Source organism: Theropithecus gelada, chromosome 1 (assembly GCF_003255815.1).
Source record: "Theropithecus gelada isolate Dixy chromosome 1, Tgel_1.0, whole genome shotgun sequence".
Lineage (NCBI taxonomy): Eukaryota > Metazoa > Chordata > Mammalia > Primates > Cercopithecidae > Theropithecus > Theropithecus gelada.
In genome coordinates this window covers 100,202,584-100,218,141 of record NC_037668.1, presented here as the reverse complement: position 1 = coordinate 100,218,141, position 15,558 = coordinate 100,202,584, and the positions used below count along the sequence as shown (strand labels likewise).

Below are 15,558 nucleotides of genomic sequence, written 5' to 3'. Positions count from 1 at the left end.
CATGGGATACCGGAGATCCATTAGGGTATCTCTTAGTATTACCATGCCTTGTGATTATTAAGGTCAATGGGAAATAACAGCCCAATCCTGGCAGGAATACAAATGGTACAGACCCCTCAGGAATGACAGTTTGGGTCACTCCACTAGGATAAAAAACATGACCTGCTGAAGTGCTTGCTGAAGGCAAAGATGATAAAGAATGGTAGTAAAAGGTAGTTATCAATACCAGCTACAAGCACATGACCAGATGCAGAAATGAGTACTGTAACTGTCATGAGTATTTTCTCCTTCTTTTGTGAAAAACATGTTGGTGCATGTATGTACTTGTACTAAGAAAATATCTTCATTTTATTTCCTTTTTGTTTATCAAGTGACATAAGATTTAGCGACTTCATATTGGCATTTAAGTATTGTTAACCCTATGTAATAGTATTTGGGCTGAGGATTGGTGAGTTTCCAGTTGTACAAAGGATAGTCATATTATGTTAGGCATAATTATGACCTTATCATTATCTTTATTTGAAGATTATGATCTAAGGAGATGTGTATGGGTTCAAATTGACAAGGGGTGGACTTGTGATGGTTAATACTGTCAACTTGACTGGAGTGAAGGATGCAACATATTGATCCTGGGTGTATCTGTGAGGGTGTTGCCAAAGGAAATTAACATTTGAGTCTGTGGACTGGGGAAGGCAGACTCACGCTTAATCGGGTAGGCACCATCTAATCAGCTTCCAGTGAATATAAGGCAGGCAGAAAAACGTGAAAAGGTGAGACTGGCCTAGCCTCCCAGCCTACATCTTTCTCCCATGTTGGATGCTTCCTGCCCTTGAACACTGGACCCCAAGTTCATCAGTTTTAAGACTCAGATTGGCTCTCCTTGCTCCTCAAGCTTGCAGACAGCCTATTGTGGGACATTGTGATCATGTAAGTTAATACTTAATAAACTTATATATATATATATGAGGATATATATATATGAGGATATATACATATGATGATGATACATATATATATCCTCTTAGTTGTGTCCTTCTAGAGAACCTTAACTAACACAACACTGATACAGTCTCAGTTTTCACATATATCATCTTAAATGTAAATTCATATTTTACAACTTCTTAAAAACTTTCCTTAATATCATTCAGGATAATTCTCTTATTTCTTTTTCCATATAATCTTGCTTTGTTTTGTTTACACACATCCTAGCATATTCCTTCTTTAGGAAACTCTGACTCTGTTTCTTATAAGTATTGATTACTACCACTTTTTCTTTCTTAGGAATGCCTAGAGTATCCAAAAATCTTCTTCTCAAGAAGAAGATGTTATAGTTGTTTTTGTTTGTCTGCATGTATGTTGTTATTTTAAGTTTATATGATAGCTTTAGGACTACTAGTCAATCTCCTCAGAATTACAGAACACGAGTTGATTTGCAAGGACAACTACCAATTCAATTCAACTTTATTTCCTGAAATTCCTATGATACCACTTTGATTTATGAAGCATTTCAGTGCTTAATTTACTAAACCCATAAAATTGACAGAAACTATATTTCCCAGAAAGAAGTTCTATAATAATATTCTTTCTGTTAATATTACTTCAAACATCAAAGCTCTAATTTTGGAGACAATAAATGGAATATATTCTAACCAATTTATAATATTCTATTTATTTTTCTTTCATCCTTCCCCATCCCCAGAAATCACTTTCTTACACTGGATATGGAAATTATGATTGAGGTCAAAGAGAGGCAGAAAATCTGGAGATAAGTAGAGTATTTTTATAACTGTCATAAAATGAAACCTGTGTATTTTAACATTTTAGTCAGCCTTTATAAAATTAGGCAAGAATACTTTGGATGGGAAAGGGTAACAATGTATCAGTCCTGTTAAACATCAAAAAGTATAACAAAACCATAATTAATAGAACCATATGACACTTGCACAGTGTTAGAAATGGAAAAGTAGATCTTTCTTGTATAAAAATTAGTGCTTGATAAATAAGAATTTACAGATCAGAGAATAAAGAAAAAGCAACTTACTCTTGCATCAACTCATAAACCAAAATAATTTCTTCATAGATTTATATACTGACAGATCCAAACTCAAATTGCATAAAGTATAACATAAATTTTAATTCATAATTATTTCATGTACTGAAGACAGACAATCTAACGTGTTATTTTTATATTAAGTGTTCATTTACTGGAAGGGGTTTACTGTTAAAATTATGAATCTCTCAAAATTAAGGCATAGGCTCAATAAAATCCCAATGAAACTCCCAATAAGCTACCTGGTAGATGTTGACAAACAGGTTTTCAAGTTTATGTGGAAAAAAAAGATATGGAAGAATCAACACAATACTGAGGAAAAGGAACAACAATGGAAGACTCACACTGTGATTTCATGACTTACTACAAAGTTAGAGTGTGGTATTGGTGAAAAAAAGGAAACAGACATTGTTGTTACAAAATAGAGTCCCAGAAAGTGGCCATCACAAATATAGGCAAACTGATCTTTGACAAAGCGACAAAGGAAAATCAATAGATTAAAAAAAGTATTTTCAACAAATGGTGATGAAGTTGTCAGAAATCTATTAACAAGAAAGAGAAGAAGAAGGAGAAAGAAAGGAGAAGGAGAGAAAGAGGAAGAGGAAGGAGGAGGAAGAGGAGGAAGAGGAAGAAGAGGAGGAGGAGGAGGAAGACAAGGAAGAGGAGGAGAAGGAGAGGAGGAGGAAAAGTAAGAGAAGAAATAAGACACAAACTTTATACCTTCTTCAAAAATTAACTCAAAATGGATCATAGACCTATTTATAAATATATAAAATGAAAAACTATAAAATTTTATAAGTTAACATGGGAGAAAATCTAGATGACTTTGGGTTTGGTATGAGTGTTTTAGTTACAACACCAAAAGTATGATCCATGCAAGAAAAGAATAATTAGGTTACACTTCATTAAACACTTCTGTTTGCAAAATACCCTATAAAGAGAATTAAAATATAAGTCATATACTGGGTGAAAACATTTGCAAACTCAAATATAATAATATATTTATTATATAATTATATAAGAAAAAATTGTATTCAAATGATACAAAAATCACTTGACACTCAGCAACAGGAAAACAACCCAATTAAAAAATTGGCAAAATGGTCTAAACATACACTCCACCAAAGAAAATACACAAATGCAAATAAGCATCTGAAAAGATGCTCAATACTATTTGTAATCTGTGAACTGGAAATCAAAAGAACAATGAAATACCTGTTTAGATTTATTAGAATGGCTAAAATGTAAAACTTAACAATACCAAATGCTGGTGAGGATGCCAAACTACAGAAACTCTAGTTCGTTTATGATGGGAATGCAAAACGGTACACCTACTTTGGAAGAAAGTTTGACAGTTATTTACAATTTACACATGGTCTTAAAATATAAACCAGCAGTCTAGCTCCTAGGTAGTTACTAAAATTAATTGAAACTTTATGTCCACAGAAAAACCTGCAAACAAAACTTTATAATAGCTTTATTCAAAATAACTTAAAAGCAACCAAGATGTCCTTCAATAATGAAAGAACAAACTGTGTTGCATCAATATAAAATATTATTCAACAATAAAAATATTTAAGCTGTCAAGCCACAATAAGGAAATGTATGAACCTTGAATTCATACATATAGCACTGTATGAACGTAGCACAAGTATAGCACACTTTAGCACATTGCTACATGAAAGAAGTCATATGAAAAAGCAACATATTGTATGATTCCATAAATAACATATTGGAAAGAGCAAAACTATAGAGACACTAAACAGATCAGTGGTTGCCAGGAGTTTATAAGGGGGCTCAATAGTTGAAAAATGGGAAATGCAGAGTAGTAAAATTATTTTCTATTACACTGTAATGGATATATGGCATTGCACATTGATCAAAACATTGATTTTCAGCAGAAAGAGTGAGTCTCAGTGTATGCAATTTTTTTATAAAAAAGTAAGTTAGGAGGTCTAAGGTCTGTAGAAATGAAAGCAAATGGTGACAAGAAGATGTACTATTTCAAATGTATGAAAAAACTTCACTGAAGTGACTTGGAGAAACAAGTATTGACCTAAGTAACTTTGGAAACAAATGAAGTTGTAAGCCTAAGGACAAGAAAATGGCACAAAAGCCCTGTATTCTCGTTGATGAAGTAGTTTTCCATGGAGGTATAGGCTAATAATTCTGATACTGCTATGCATGTAAACTAGAACTTATATAACTGAATGGCAGATAGTGGGATCTAACTATCTCACTAATTGGAATGGAAATTTAAAGATAAGAAAGACAACAACAGTAACAACAAAAAAAGTTTCTATGAAGAAATGCCTGCTGTAGGACTGAAACAGGAAATGTAAAAGATGAGCCTGTAGTCCTGAAGCATCTTACAGTGCAAAAAATAAGAGAGGTTTCAAAACTCAAAAACAGAAACCCTTCAGTGATGGGGTTATGTCAAAAGGATCTCCTGAAAGAGTTCCCAATGGTCAAAGCTCAAAGAATTTTAGCAATATGACAAAATGATACTGGATTATAACCCAAAGTATAAAATAAATATCAATGTACTCAAAAATAACATAATGATTCAATAAGAAAATAAATATGAGAGATGAAACAAATTTTCCATGCAGAAGGACTTCAAATGTTTTATGTGAATATTTCACCCACAAAGAAAAGGAGCACAATTCCCTATTCTTTATGTATGGGTTGCACAAGGTTTAAAAGATTACATATATCTGTATCTATATATAAAACATTATACTGGAGAGTCCTGACAAGTAGCACTTTTGTCAGGTGATCAAGGTCAGCATCAACAGTGATAAATCATTTTGATAGTAGGTACCCTTGACACAATGTGATAAAAATGGTAGTTTATCTCTGAGGTTATTTTCCAAAAACCCATAACCCCAGTCTAACTATAAAACAGACATCAGACAAAATTCAATTGAGGGACATGCTACAAAACACCAGCTCAGTACTTCTTAAAACCGGCAAGGTCATCAAAAACAAGGAAAATCTGAGAAATTATCACAGCCAAGATGAGTCTAAGGAAATGACAACTAAAGGTGATATGGTATCCTAGATGGAGTCCTGAAACAGAAAAAGTACACTGGATAAAAACTAATAAAATCAGAATCAAGTGTAAACTTTATTTGCAGATAGCATATTAATAGTGGTTCTTTAATTGTAACAAATGTACTACACTAATACAAGGTGTTAACATTAAGAAAACTATTATCTTCTCAATAGTTCTATAATTCTAAGTTGTTAATGTAAAGTCTAGTAAAAAACGTTTACAGTGTTAACATGTAATGTGCTCTAAGAATTGTTAAAGAAAAATGTGAGACAGAAAAGAAAATCAATATATATTTATAAGTGTGTATATGTATCATGCAATTTCCAAAAGATGAATCATCAATAATCTTGTGAATAAATTTTAGCAGAATTAGTAATAAAAAAATAATGCAACTACTATGAACAATGAAAGACCACAAACTGGATAACCTAGAAGAAATGGATAATTTTCCAGAAACATACAACCTACCAAGACTGAATCATGAAAAAAATAAAAAAGCTGAACCAACCTGATAATCAGTTAGGAGATTTAAGCAGTATTTAAAATCCTCCCAATAAAAACCACGTTAAAAACAAACGCAGAACCAGATGGCTTCACGGATGAATTCTACCAGGCATTTAGAAGTGAATTAATGCCAATAGTTCTCCAACTCTTCCAAAAATTTGAAGAGGTGGGAACACTTCCAAACTTATTTTACCCAGCCAGCATTACCCTCATACTAGAGCCAGATAAGGACACTCCAAAAAAAGGAAAATTACAGGCCAATATCTCAGAAGAATATACATGAAAACATCTTAAAAAAATACTAGCAAACAGAATTCAACAGCACATTAAAAGAATGATACATCATGACCAAGTGAGATTTATATGTGGGATGCAAGGATGGTTCAATATCTACAAATTAGCAAATGTGACTTGCTGCATTAACAGAATGAAGAATAAAAAACACAGGATAATCTCAGCAGAACAGAAAAATATTTGACAACATTTAGCGTCCTTTTGTAATTAAACAACAACAAAAAAATCTCTCAACAAATTAGTTAAGGAAGGAATGTATATCATCATAATAAAGGCAGCATATAACAAGCACACAGCTAACAGAACACTCAATGGTAAAAAGTCAAAAGCATTTCCTCTAAGATCAGATACAAAACAGGGATGCTACCCTCCCTACTTCTATTCCACACAGTACTGGAAGCCCTAGTCAGGGAAATTGAGCAAGAAAAACAAAACACATCCAAATTGGAAAAAAAAAAAAAAAAGTAAAATTGTCTTTCTTTGCAGATTACATAGTCTTATACATTCAAGTCCCTAAGCATACCACCAAAAAACTGTTAGAATAAATGCATTTAGTAAATTTGCAAAATACTAAGTAAACATAGAAAAATCACCTGTATTTCTATACCCTAACAATCACTATCTAAAAAGAATTAAGAAAGCAATCCCATTCATAATAGCATCCAAAAGAATAAAATAACAATAAATTTAATTAAGAAAGTGAAAGATCTCTATACTGTAAACTGTAAAGCACTGACAAAAAAAAAATGAAAGAAGACCCAAATAAATGAAAAGATATCTCATATTCAAGGTTTGGAAGTGTTAATATTGCTAAAATGTCCATTCTACCCAAAGCTATCTATAGATTCAATCCCTATCAAAATCTCAATGGCATTATTTGAGAAAGAGAAAGAAATCTTAAAATTCATATTTGAACCACACAAGACTGAGACTATCCAAATCAATCTTTAGAAAGGAAAACAAAGCTAGAAGTATCATACTTCCTGTTGCCAAACTATAACAAAAATACAGTAATCAAAACAGTATGGTACTGGCATAAACACAGATACACAGACCAATGGAAGAGAAAAGAGTAAGAAAGAAGCTCACAGATATATGGTCAAATAACCTTTTTCAAGGTTGGTAAGAATACACAGTGGAGAAAGGAGTGTTTCATAATACTGTTGAAAGAACTGGATATTCACATGTAAATGAATAAAGCAGTACCATTAAACGATGGACAAACATTCTCATATAACTCAATAGATAGATGATAGATAGTAAATACATATATACATACATACATAGGTACATAGATAGACAACATAATTTGAAAATTGGGCATGTGAACTGAATAGATACTTTTTCAAAGATAAGACACTGAAATGACCAAAAGGTATATGAACAGTTGCTCAGCTTTACTAAAAGGTGATTGACATTACTAATTATCAGGGAAATGCAAATTAAAACCACAATGAAATATCACTTCATATCTGTTAGGATGGCTATTATCAGAAGGACAAGAGACATCACGGGTTGGCAATGGCATGGAGAAAAAAGAATCCTTGTACATCACTGGTAGAAATGTAAATTAATATAGCCATTTTGAAAAACAATACAGTGGTTTCTCAAATAATAGAACAATCACATGATCCAGCAATCCTACTTCTGGGTATACATCCATAAGAAATAAAATCAGTATCTCAAAGAGATAATTGCACCCCCTATCTTCATTGTAGAATTATTCACAATTGCCAAAACATAGAAACCACCTTAGTGATCAACAGATACATAGAAAAAGAAATTGTGGTATGTACACATAATAAAATACTATTCAGCATTAAAAAAGGGAAATCTTGCTATTTGTGACAACACAGATGGCCCTAGAGGACATTATGCATTATTATGCTAAATGAAATAATCCAGACAGAGAAAGACAAATAGATGATCTCATGTATATGTAGAATCTAAAAATGTTGAATTCATAGAAGTAGGGAGTAAAATGGTTTTCAGGAATCCGGAGTGGGGTAATTGGGGAGATGTTGGTCAAAGAGTAAAAACTTTCAGTTATAAGATGAATATGTTCTGAGGATCTAATGTACCTCACAGTAACTATAGTTAATAATATGGTATTGAATACTTTAAAATTAATAAGATAGATCATCAGTATTCTCATTATAAAAAATATTTAAAATGGTAACTATGCGAGATGATGAATGTTTAATTAGCTTAATTGTAATAATAATTTCACTGTATATGTGAAATAATCATGTTTTCATCTTAAGTCTATACAATTTCTATTGTCAATTACACCTCAATAGAGCCAAAACATAAGAATTAACAAAGAAATATTAATTAAAACAAAAATAAGAAACTACGCTTTGTCAAATCAGAAAAAAATGATAACTCAAATAAAGGGAAAGTAAATTGAAATAACTTTTTATGAGAACAGCAGGCAATATAAGGTTTATCAATCCGACTTGTATCATTGGATCCAGTTCAAACATCTATATTAATTATTTTCTGTCTAAAAATTTAGCACTAAATGTTCTCATCAGTTGTTTTAAAATGATAACAAACAAAAGAATCTAATTGTTCCAATAACAGAATATAGGTTAAATAATGGCTACACAATTGCACATAGCTACATAATGAAACATTATTTTGAAATTAAACACAATGTTTCAAAGTTTATTAATGACTTGAAACGTCGACTAAATTTAAAAAATTAAAATATTTAAAACTGGCCAGGCATGGAGTCTCACGCCTGCCATTCCAGCACTTTGGGAGGCCGAGGCAGGCGGATCACCTGAGGTCAGGAGTTTGAGACCAGCCTGGCCAACATGGTCAAAATCCTTCTCTACTAAAAAAAAAAAAAAATACACATACACACACACACAAAAATTAGCTAGGCGTGGTGGTGGGCATTGTTATCCCAGGTTCTTTGGAGGCTGAAGCAGGAGAATTGCTTGAACTCGGGAATAGGAGGTTGCAGTGAACCTAGATCGCGCCATTGCACTCCAGCCTGCTGGGCGACAAAGCGAGACCCTATCTCAAAATAAATAAATAAAATAAAAAATAAAAACTATACTTGTAAATCCCAAATTTATTCATTATAATAAATACCTGTAGGAGCCAACCCCCAATATGGCACTCAGAATAAACTTGACTCCTGTTATTCACGTATTTGTATACTGCCCTTCCATGTTGTCTCACAGATACAACCATTTGTATATGGTAGATTTATGGAACATGACTTCCAGGGCTAGATCATAAAAATACCCACCTTTAGTTCTCATAGATCGCTTGCTGAAGAAATAGTCATAAAGGTAGATGAATACTAAGCTAACCAAGTGAAGAGGCCCTTATGGAAAGGAACTGAGGCTTCCCACCAACAGCCAGTACCAACCTGAAAGCCATGTGATTGACTACCTAGGCAATGATTTTTCCCATCTCAGGAAGGCCTTTAAATGACTAAAACCCCAGCCAACATCTGATGGTAAACTCATTAGAGAGATTAGTAAAAAATATCCAGCCAAACCACTTTCAAATCCCTGACCCATAGAAACCAAACAATTATAAATGACTATTTTTACTTTACACACTTAATAACTAATAAACACATACATGCCTAGAGAAAATACTGAAAGGATATAGACTAAAATGTCATCAGATGATAGGTGAATTACTGGAGTTTTTCCTGGCTTTTATTTTACTATGATGACATTTTTTTATGGTTAAAATGATTTTTTAAAGATGCTTTAAAACGAGAACTCATGAACTAGCAAGATTGCTATCTATCTTTCTAGTTAATATAGATGTAAGTTTCTAAGATCTATGGTTTTCAAAGCAAAATAGAAGTGTCATCACTTTTTTTTTTTTTTTTTTTTTTTTTTACAAATGTCTTATTTGAGGAGACAGAACCCAGGAATTTTTTTATTTTTAATTTAGACTTACATATCTTATAATTTTAGAGGTACCTTTCAGAGGTTCATATCAGATTGTCAGCTTTAGATTTCAGTGTTGCAAACATTTAACTTTTACTGAATCATCATTAGCATTTTTGTTTGACCACGGCATGTTGATGCCATGGTGAATCATCACTTTTATTTAATTTAATTTTTTTTTTTTCTTTGGAGACAGAGTCTTACTGTGTCACCCAGGCTGGAGTGCAGTGGCATGATCTCTGTTCACTGCAAGCTCTGCCTCCCAGATTCACACCATTCTTCTGCCTCAGCCCCCTAGTAGCTGGGACTACAGGTGCCTGCCACCATGCCCATCTAATTTTTTGTATTTTTAGTAGAGACGGGGTTTCACCATGTTAGCTAGGATGGTCTTGATCTCCTGAACTCGTGATCCGCCTGCCTCGGCCTCCCAAAGTGCTCGGATTACAGGCGTGGGCCACCGCGCTTGGCCTTATTTAAATTTTTTAAATGTCTCACATTGCCATAAAGAAATACCTGAGACTGGGTAATTTATACAGAAAAGAGGTTTAATTGGCTCATGGTTATGCAGACTATACAGGAAGCATGATGCTGGCATCTGGTGGGCTTTTGGGGAGGCCTCAGGAAACTTACAATCATGGCAGAAGGTGAAGGTGAAGCTGGTACATCACATGCCCAGAGAAAGAGCAAGAAACAGAGTGGGGAGGCGCTATGGTGCTATACACTTTTAAATGTCCACATCACATCTAATGAAAAGTCACTCACAATCATGAGGAGAGTAACAACTGAGATGGTGCTAAACCATTCATGAGAAGACCACCCCAATTGTCCAATCAATTCCATCGGGCCCCATCCCCAACACTGGAGATTACATTTCAATATGAGATTTGGACAAAACACACATTCAAACAGTATCAAAAAATATGTGAAACATCTAAAAATTACGGAAATTCTCATTTCTTATAGAAGGGTTGGAAAATACAGAATACCAAAAGTTAAAAATTAAAAAAAAAAAAAATCTAAATGCATCACTGAAAGGTAAGATTTGCTATTATTTTGGAATATAAAAGATATGCTATGTATATAAGATATAGATATATAAATGGTCGTGGTGACAATAATGAAGAGAAAGGAGGAGGAGAAGAGGGAAAGCAGAAAAAAATGGGAATATAGATGGACAGATAGAAAGAAATAGTTATAATTTCCCTTTGCTGCTAAGAAAACTAGATTTGTATATCTAAAGTTTCCTTTGATTTCTGGATTAGGGAATGCTGTGCATATGTGTGTTCTAAGATAGAACTTTGTAGGAACAGATCTAATAATATCATATGTAACAGCATGGAACTGAAAATGTTGGAGGAGGGAGTTGAAAAGAATGACCCAATGTACACATAATACCCTACCTTTTTCTTTTATCTTTTCTTTTTCTTTTGCAATTTTATAAGTTTCTTTGATGTATTTGACAATCAGCGATTAGTTCTTATCCACATTGACTGTAGATTTTGGAAAGTGGGAACAGGTACATAGGTAACCAAAGTATAGAGTTTATTTGGTGAATCTTCATTCTCATTACGTTTTTTCGACAACCACACACAGATTCGGTGTGAGACATTCCTTATTCCTTGGGCCCAGACAGCTTTGCTGAGCCTGGTATCAAAGCTCACATCTGGAGTTCCCATCTCCTTCATGGAAAATTTCTGAATCTCTTTGGGTGCCTGAGGGGCACGCTTCTTGAAGCCCACTCCATGGATGTGCTTGTGAATGTTGATGGTGTATTCTCAGGTCACCACCTCGTTGCTGGCAGAATGGCCCTTTTTTCCTCCTGCCACCCTTCTTTGTGGGAGTCATTCTGCCGGGTCCAAGTTGGAAAGGAAGCAATATCCTACCTATTTGTTTTAAATCTTTCACTAGTTGCTTTCTGTAACTTGAACCAAATCTTAGCTCACACAGAAATTACAGAGGCAGAATTGTGGAGAGGATGAAAATGAAGAATTGAAAGATAACCTTATTTCAGATTCCAGTTATACACCTGGCATTCCTGCGACCTGAAGTTACTGACCCACTCTGTGCCCCAGTTTCTTCCTCCTGTGCCATGGGGCTAACTATGCTACCTACCTAAAAGGGTTGTGTGTGAGGATTAAATTATGTAATATTAGAAGTGAGAGGCTATCATTAAGTTTATTACAATGTTTTATATAATTATTCATGGTTTTTCATGTTTTAAAAATGTATATAGTACGTTATGAATTACAAAGATGAACATGGCCTTAAATTTTTCATTTTTTTCTCTTTTGATATTTTATATTATGTATACTTTAATGTAATTCCCCATCGTGAGATCAGTAATCCCCCATCCTGAGATCAGTAAAATATTACCCTCTCCCATTTTCCTGGCTGACTTTAGTTTCCTCTAGAGCATGATATCAGATGAGGGTTTAATTTTAATTTTTTCCAAGTAGTTAACAAATTTTCTTATTACTACTTTTTAACTAACCTTTCCTTCTCTTATTTACTTGTTGTGTCAAATTTATCAAACACATTTAATACTTATCATGCATCACATTTTTTTTCCCTCAGGCATCTGGAGATTTCTTCGTGTTTTTTCTCCATATCACTGATTCAATTTGCTGAAATGTGAATACTACTTGTATGTTTTATGTTTTAATATTTAGAATATGAATTTTAATTCTACTATTGCATTTTTCTTTAACTTTTATTTTTGTCTTATATCCTTTTCATTTTTGAATGATTCATTTTTTTGCTTCTGTAGTATTTTATTAATGTATGCTCCATGTGAGCTTTTTTTTTTTTTTTTAATTGTCTCCCTCACGTATTTATCCAAAGAGAAGTATCTTTCTAGACTAGTATTTGTTGACCGTCTCTTTGGCTAGCACTACCAAATCGTTTTAACGAAAATATTGACCAGTAAACGTTATCATATCACATAATGGCAGCTTATAAGTACAGAAGTCAGTTTATGGTTTCAATTAGAATATTCCAGGCTCTATGCTATCACCTGTGCACAAAACTAGCATATAGGTCTTTTTAGTTAAAAATACGGATTAACTGCATCAATCCCCTCATTTCCTATTCCACCATTCCTTTCATTCTAGTCTATCTTTCACACTGTGGCCATATTATCTTTCTAAAATACAAAGATGATCATGATATTCCCAGACTTACAGTATGTAGGTTATAATTTATTCAGAAAACATTCATGAATTTTCCCAATCTTTCCCAAACTAATTTTTTTGTGCATCAACGTGTATCACTTCTTATTTCAACACTCATTAAATAGTCAAGCCTAACAAAGCTGCCTTTCCAGGCTCACATTCCTAGGTTCATTTTTTCTCATGCTGTTTCTTCTTTTTAGAAGACTTCCTTATGCTCTTCTTACTGATATATTCTTTCACACAGATCTCAATTTCTTCTCCAATGTGAAGACTGTTAATTGCAAATTCCTCTGTGTGCCATAGCACTTTATTTCTGCCACCATTGCAGTAAACTAAACTCCTACAAAGAGAGAAGAATGAATGAGGCAGTTACACTTTCTAAGTTGGCTTGGGTCAAAACTGGAACAGCTGCCCAAGGCATAGTGCACAGGAACTGGAGTGGGAGCGCAGTTGTTACAGAATTACTCTCAATGGGCCGTCACTGTTTATGTTCAGCTCTTTGTATGTGTGGGGCACCTCCTCTAAATATAAACATACCACCATCTTAAAGGTAAAACAAATTGGAACCAAAGAACTAAAGAGTGTAACTTTATATACTATTTTATTTAGGGGTTTGAGTGTATCTGTATGTGTGTGCCTATTTTAGCTCTGTGAAAATTGGTTCCTTATGTAATTCATCTCTTTATTTCTAAAGTCTTGTAGGGTGCTTAAGCATGCATATTACATGACGAATATTTAGGTTTACTAATTGTTATTATTATTGAGATGGAGTCTTGCTCTGTCATGTAGTAGCACAATCTCTGTTCACTGCAACCTCCGCCTCCTGGGTTCAAGGGATTCTTCTGCCTGAGCCTCCCAAGCAGCTGGGATTACAGGCGCCCACCACCACGCCCAGCTAATTTTTGTGTTTTTAGTAGTGACGAGGTTTCACTATGTTGGCCAACCTGGTCTCGAACTCCTGACCTCCAATGATCTGCCCGCCTCAGCCTCCCAAAGTGCTGGGATTACAGGCACGAGCCACCACGCCCGGCCAGTTCTCTAATTCTTTAATTCTTTCAACAAATATTTCTTGAGTCTCTGCTATATGTAGGTATGATGACAGACCTTGGGAATAAAACAGCAAGCCAAAACAGAGATTTCATGGAGGATGGACTAATACGAGCTATATTTTGTCTACCCCAAATTTCTATGTCGAACCCCTCACCACCAAAATGACTGTATTTGCAGATAGGAACAATAAAGAGGTAAGGTTAAACTGAATCATAAAAGTTAGGTATTCACTTCAATATAACAGGTGTCCTTATAAGAGCAAAGAAGAAACCAGGGATATCTTCACAGAGGAAAGACCATGTGCAGACACAGTGAGAAAGTGGCCATCCAAAAGCCAAAGGAAGAGGCCTCAGGAGAAACAAAACCTGTAAGCACATTGATCTTGGACTTCCAGCTGACAAAACTACGAAAAAATAAATTTCTGTTGTTTAAGTCCCTAGTCTGTTGTATTTTGTTATGGTAGTCTTAGCAAACTAACACATGAACCATTATGAAGAGGTTGCTAAGTAGGAGAGAAACCAGGTCCTTTAGTCAACAAAATATGTTAAGGATTTCAGGTATTCTTCACAGTGTTATATGAAGCCATAGAAAAGTTTTAGAGGGGAAACATGATCATTTTTGTGGTCTGAAAATATTACACTGAAAGACTAAGTGGTAGGTAAGCAAGAAAAACTGTTGAAGATCAGTGCAGCTATATAGTTGAAATAAATAAAAAATGTTCAATTAATTTTAGCCTACAAATGGCAAACAACAAACAGGGCTTATTAAGTACTATTTTTCTGAAGAAAAAACAGACTCAGGGCTTAATATAGGCTCAATAAAAATAATTTTAAACAATACTGAGAATAATAATTTTGAAATATAGTAAGAGTCTTACTGATGAAAAATCAAATGATTAGTTATTATACTTAGCTAGAAAAAGGGAAAAATAATAGGGTTTTGATATGGTTTGGCTCTGTGTCCCCACCCAAATTTCATCTTGTAGCTCCCATAATTCCCACATGTTGTGAGAGGAACCCAGTGGGAAATGATTGAGTTATGGGGGCAGGTCTTTCCTGTGCTCTTTTTGTGATAGTAAATGTGTCTCACAAGATCTGATGGTTTTAAAAAATGGGAGACGTGCTGCACAAGCTCTCTTTTTGCCCATTACCATTCAAGTAAACTGTGACTTGCTCCTCCTTGCTTCCACCACTATTGTGAGGCTTTCCCAGCAACGTGGAACTGTAAGTCCAATTAAACCTCTTCCTTTGCAAATTGCCCAGGGGTATGTCTTTATCAGCAGAGTCAGAATAAATTAGTACAGGCTTGGAATACTGTTAAAACAAAAAAGTTGATTAAACTGCTTTATAATATAATCCTTTACATTAGAGTTACGTAATTACAGATAAATATATTTAAATAAATGTAAGTTGTCTCTATTTTCCAAAATAAAATATATGTAATATACAAATAAACACTATTATACAAAATGAGTTAATAAAATCAATTTTTGGCACAAGTGCTCTG

General features: G+C 34.0%; 1 pseudogene; it reads right to left on the bottom strand.

Moving 5' to 3' along the window:
* Nucleotides 1–11,295: 11,295 nt before the first annotated feature.
* Nucleotides 11,296–11,677, bottom strand: LOC112627847 (annotated as a pseudogene).
* Nucleotides 11,678–15,558: the final 3,881 nt, after the last annotated feature.